The sequence below is a fragment of the Triticum dicoccoides genome, chromosome 6B, assembly GCF_002162155.2.
Source record: "Triticum dicoccoides isolate Atlit2015 ecotype Zavitan chromosome 6B, WEW_v2.0, whole genome shotgun sequence".
NCBI classification, from domain to species: domain Eukaryota; kingdom Viridiplantae; phylum Streptophyta; class Magnoliopsida; order Poales; family Poaceae; genus Triticum; species Triticum dicoccoides.
The window spans coordinates 208,804,494-208,810,808 of NC_041391.1; the positions used below are offsets into that span (position 1 = coordinate 208,804,494).

Below are 6,315 nucleotides of genomic sequence, written 5' to 3' on the forward strand. Positions count from 1 at the left end.
AAAATTGATGAAATAAAAAGGGCAAAAGGAAAACCATGTTAATTGGAGAAGAAGGGAATAAATTCATAAATATGCTAGAAATATATTAGGTTGATACTGTCAACAAACAAGGACTAAGATTTAGCATTTGCTAGAAACACAAATTTAGGCAAATGCAATATGCGTGACTTGTATTCATCTATTTGTTCTTCACCATACATTATGAGAGCGTACAATTCGTTATATCAAGCCCACTATTGATCTAGGAATGCATCGACTCCTACATCTCTTCTCACTTATGCTTCAGTATTTGGGAATTCATCTATTTGCGCTTCACTATTCCATCGTCTCCTACATCTCTTCTCACTTATGCCTATGCCGATTGGGTTCGCTGTCCTACTCCTTAAGCTTGCTGCTCAACACGTCGATTCTGCAAATGCTTGGGCGATGATATCATTTCTTGGTCTTCCAAATAAGAACGTCACGAGTCCCAGTCTATTGTGTAAGCCAAGTACCATGCCACAATCACGATGTCGCTAAAACATGTTGGTTATGCCAGCTGCTGCAGGAGCTACATCATCCACTTGCATACTGTACATTGTTTATTGAGACAACAACATGGAATATTTGTCCGTCAACTCAGTGAAGCACCAACGGATCAAGCACATTGAGGTTGATGTTTGTATTCTACTCGAAAAAGGTGACTATATTAACTAATTCTAAGCATGCTGACATGTTCGCCAACGGGTTCACAGCGCTAATGTTCACCGAGTTCTGTTCCAGTCTCAACATCCAGGAACCAGCAGATGCGGCTGCAACTACACGAGCATCCAGTCCACACGCTGCTCGCCTCATGGTCATGGGTATGATCCAACTAGTTAGAATCCACATCCTCATTATATTGCTGTTGGTTATCATTCCACATATAAATCACCCTCCCTGCCTCGTTTAGTATAATTGATATGCCTATTATGTGACTCCTCAGTTTCCTCTTTTAATATGTCGACCTACCTGTGTCCAGCTACAGAATTTTCACCTCTGGTGAACTCTATTCACAAGTAGATACAAAATGTAACTCAACTCATCTGAAACATAACTTAACCCTCTGAACATGCCATCAATGATGCAGAAGGCGAGTAATGAACTCACAGCAACTTAATCAACTTAACCCTCTGAGCACCCGATTCAGGAGCTCAGGATTGAAAACCAAAAAAACACAGCCTCACCCTTTTCTAGTACTCCTATGTGAGAACAATACCCAGCCAATCGAACTTACAACAGTACACGGAGGCAGACAGAAATGACACCTGACTGTTACAAAAGCCATAAGCAAGAAGAATACCTCGCTTATCTTGCAAGAAGTTGCAGCATCGACAGTGGACATGTCCACGTAGCCCTTGCCCTCTCCGATTTGCTCGAGCACGCCATCCTTGTCGAAAACAACCTAGATGAATTCGACAGGCCAAGAAATGGGGATATCAGCGACAACAACGGCATCCGCAACGCTGGAATGAGAACAAAAGGGTTCCCGGCGTCTCTTAACAGATAGCGCGGCGCTGGGATCGGAGAGCATGGCGATGGTGTACTTGCACTTAGGCGACGACGGACGCCGGCGTGTCCCCGACGGCGGCACCCATCGCGACGAGCTCGTCGCACTGCCAACAAATATCGCCACAGGTTCTCGAGATTATAATCGGATAAAAACAAAAGGGGACAGAGCATGGCATATGAATCGATCGATCGATCGATCTGCCAAACCAAAGACGGGTGGATCGGCAAATCGGGGGGCGTCGCGTACCTTGGAGAGGGTCCGGTTCCAGACGGTGACGCGGAAGCCGTGGCGGAGGAGGTTGGCCGCCATTGCCTTGCCCATGATGCCCAGCCCCAGGAAGCCCACCTCCATCGCGGCCTCCCTCTCTTTGCTGCCGCTCTGCTTCGTCTTCCTAGCACGCGGAAGCCGTGGCGGCGGAGGTTGGCTCCTCTTCTCTCTCTGTCGTCCCCTCTGCACGCGCACCCGCAGCCGCCGCTAGCGACACACACTTGTGCTCCTCCAGTCCAGTGGGCAGCCGCAGGCTCCTGCTCCTCGCCGATCCCCTCGATTTTATTTTTTAATTCTATTTATCCTTGACGTTCGCTTTATCCAAGAGTTTCTGGTGCGCTGGGCATCTCCATCCAGCAGATTTCTTAATAAAACTCTCCCACCTCAATAATAGTTTTCAGATTATTGCGGATGGATTCTTTTGCAGGTCCCAAATAAAACTCTTCCAATATTTATTTTTCTCTGCGTGAACAAACGTTATGAATATACTTACACATCATTGTCATAAGTCAAACATCCATTTGTTTTTGCGACATATAAGTCAAACATCCATACTGCTCAAGTTCAAAATTTAAAGGCAAATTCAAAATCAAACATGACAAATAAACAAATCAAACATAGAGCACCACTCATTCTCATTTTCGCCCCCGCTAGGCCAGCACTAGTTGAGCACAACAACGATCCACTAATCCTACTGATCCACCACTAATTAGTTGGTACCACTTCGTCATGGCCAAAATACGTAAGCGCGATATATATGTCGTTTTCTCCCCTATTGTCGCCGTCAACCGCTCGTACAAGCCGGAGGGTCACCGACCAACGTTCTTCTCAGTTGGCGTCCCACGCGATGTCTGCCGCCTTTCCCATGTTGGCCTTGAACGTCGCCCCACGCCGCTACCACACCCATGCAGCTGTCCACCTCTCCCTAAGCGCGGTTTGTGATTCGCCACCCATCGATCCTTCACTCAATCGAGGTCGCACGCTGCCGCCACCTGCCCCTCCACATCACGCCTTGGGGTTGTTGGTTGCCAATGCTGACGCCATCTGCCGCCCCCGAATCCACGCGTTGTTGTTGGCTGCTAATGCCGGCGCCATCTGTCGTCGTTGAATTCGCGTGTTGAGGTGCATTGTTGCTGGTTGCCAACGCTGGCGCCATTTCCTGCTCTCGAATACTTTCCCTTGAGTTACCTTCTGAAAGGATCGATATGGTTGACTAGAGGGGGTGAATAGGCAACTACCAATTTCTAACTTTTCTCCACAAATTAGGTTTAGCAACAAATAAGTTGTCTAGATGTGCAACTACGTGAACAACCTATATGATGCAAACAACCACAACAACAAGTGCAAGCAAATGATGCAACACAATATAAACTTGCACAAAGTAAAGGGAAGAGATAACCACAAGTGGAGTCGGTGGAGACGAGGATGTGTTACCGAAGTTCCTTCCCTTTGGGGGGAGTACGTCTCTGTTGGAGCGGTGTGGAGGTACAATGCTCCCCAAGAAGCCACTAGGGCCACCGTATTTTCCTCGCGCCCTCACACAATGCGAGATGTCGTGATTTCACTAATGGTGCCCTTGAAGGCGGCGACCGAACCTTTACAAATAAGGTTGGGGCAATCTCCACAACTTGATTGTAGGCTCCCAGCGATACCATGGAGCTTCACCACAATGGAATGTGGCTCCGAGGTGACCTCAACCGTCTAGGATGCTCAAACACCCAAGAGTACCAAGATCTGCAAGGGATTAGTGGGGGGGGATCAAATTTCTCTTGGTGGAAGTGTAGATCCGGGCCTTCTCAACCAATCCCTAGAAAATAAGCAAGTTTGATTGGCTAGGGAGAGAGATCGGGCGAAAATGAGCTTTGGAGCAACAATGGAGTTTGGGGGAAAAGAGGTAAGTCAACTTGGAGAAGAAGACCTCCTTTTATAGTGGGGGAACCAATCCAACCGTTACCCCCTCTTCAGCCTGCACAGAGCGGTACTACTGCTCAGTGGAGCGGTACTACTGCTGGTAGCAACGGTACTACCACGACCACCAGCGGTACTACCGCGGAGACTGAGAGCAGAGGCATAAGAGGGAGAACGGGAGAGAGAAAGAGAGTTTGGGCGGCACTAGTAGCAGTGGTAGCCGCGGTACTACCGCTCACGGGCGGTACTACCGCTGCTACCACTACTAGGGAAAAGCCTAGCAGCAGCGCGGGTTTTAGGCCTATCAGTAGCGCGGGCAGGAGCGCTACTGATAAGGCGCTACAGCTAATGCTTAGCAATAGCGCGCCTAGACCCACGCTACTGGTAACTTGACTTAGTAGTAGCGCTCCTTCAGAAAAGCGCTACTGGTAATTAGTAGTAGTGCTTCCCCTCTCCCGCGCTACTACTATTATTTAGTATTTTATTTCTTTTTTATTTCATGTTGTATTCATACACCTTTACACAAGTTTTCATACAACAGGAATTTAGAGATTGTTTTTACATAATAATGAGTTATTACATCATGGGGTGAAAGAACCGTGGACTAGTTTCAAGTGGATGTCCATCCACTTGAAACTAATCCGCGGTTCTTTCACCCAATGATATAATAATATCATCATCATCATCATATCATTAACAACTTATCATCATAATACATCATTGTCATATAACACCTCCTCAAGATCATCGTTTTCATCATTGACATCACATAACACTTCCTCGAGATCATCATTATCAACTCTAACACATTACCACATAATAAACATATTGTACCTCATAGGACCTATTACATTCGATTAAGACCTACTACATTTTCTAAGGTAAAATAGCAAAAAATAAGATAGCCCCTGACTCTCCATTATGGAGAATGAAGATTAGCCTGTCTCCAATTCTTGCCTTTCGCTGAATGTTACTTTCAAGAACCTCCTTGCGAATGTCCATACATTTCTTCCATTCTTTGATGAACATGTGTTCACGGGTTTTAGAAATCCGATATGCACAGGTGAGCTCCGTAGATTTACTTGGCAGTATGTTCAGAACTGAGAGGCGACCATGCAGAGACATCAGATGAGGCACACAATCCATCGGGAGTTTCTGTTGAAAAACATAATAATAACTTCGTAGTTAGCAATGATGTACTAGTTTTAGAAGTATGCAAAAGATGCACGGATATCGTAATAGTAAAAAATCTTACCAGGGTATCTCCAGAGAAGTTACTGTGGTTCAACACATGCACTAGTGGCACGTATTCACCATAATTTGGAGGAGTTCGATAATAGTTGTAATTCTCAAGAAGAGTACAAAATGCGATCAGATGATTTTTCTCCTTATACGTTAACTCGGTGCCATCGATGTAGTGGGTTTTATCTACCATCTTCCGCACAGTCTTTGAAGAATCAAAATAAGCTGTCAATGGAAATAAGCTATCAACTATTTTGAAATAAATAATATAAATTAGTTAATAACTATGTTTGAGAAACTCACATAGCGGTACAATCGGAAGCGTATCAACAAGGACCCAAATGTCCATATTGTCTTGCTCGATGTCAGGATCACCAAGATCCATGGTGACAATCATACCCTCATAAAAACCATACATTTTGCAAAGTGCTTCCCAATTTTGGCGACCAAAATGGGATACGCTCTGAGCATTGCACAGATTTACTTCAAAATCCATATCATGATGGGTCCTTAGGTGTATTTTCTTTGTTTCGAAATTTTCATGGTCTTCAAAACCCATTCTCTCCAAGACATAGCGTCTTGCATGGCATGAGATAAGCTAGTCGAATTGTAAAATATGAAAATTAGACATTGAAATAGTTGAAGTCATGCTTAAATACGAAAAAAAACACTTGTAGTTGTTGTGTACCGTTTCACAATCGAAGGTCTCCTCGAGCTTAATGCTGAAGCGCCGATCTTTGTCCAGCCGAACGAACCTGTAGCACATACCTCGATCGTCGTGGCACCAGCTACACTCTCCCGGGAGACTGTCGTCGTCCGAGTACGATATTTCCTACGTTCATAATTCAAAGATTAAACTTGTACATATTCTAGCACAAGTTATGTCAGAATTCACGAAAAAATCCGGCATGACCTTTGCTAAAAAAGGACATATCAAGCGCCTGAAATTTACCAGAACGGAAATTAATCAACACTCCGGCAAAACATAGGCCACTCGGAGATGTAAACTGAACATGAAGGGCCACTTGGGCAACCACATATCCTATTTGAGCAACAACACAAGATATACATCCTGAATAATTGCTTAAACTAAAAAATAACAACAAATATGACATGTTCAACTAGTTTTATTAATTCAACTAGTTCTTACTAAATATAAACTTACTATAAATAAAAAAACTAGTTCTTTCTAAAAATAAAGTAGTTCAACTAGTTATATTAATTATCTTACTAAAAATACATTAGTTCTATTAATTCAACTACTTCAACTAGTTTATTAATTTACTTACTAAACTAGTTATGAACCCTAAATTAACATCTACTACTACTAAAAATCTAGTACTAACTAAATTAACATCTAGTACTAG

The 6,315-nt window shown here is 44.0% G+C and overlaps 1 pseudogene; it reads right to left on the reverse strand.

Annotated features, from left to right (window-relative positions):
* LOC119323780 overlaps positions 1-2,074 on the reverse strand; it is a 4,899-nt pseudogene extending 2,825 nt beyond the window's left edge.
* Between the last annotated feature and the right edge of the window lie 4,241 nt (positions 2,075-6,315).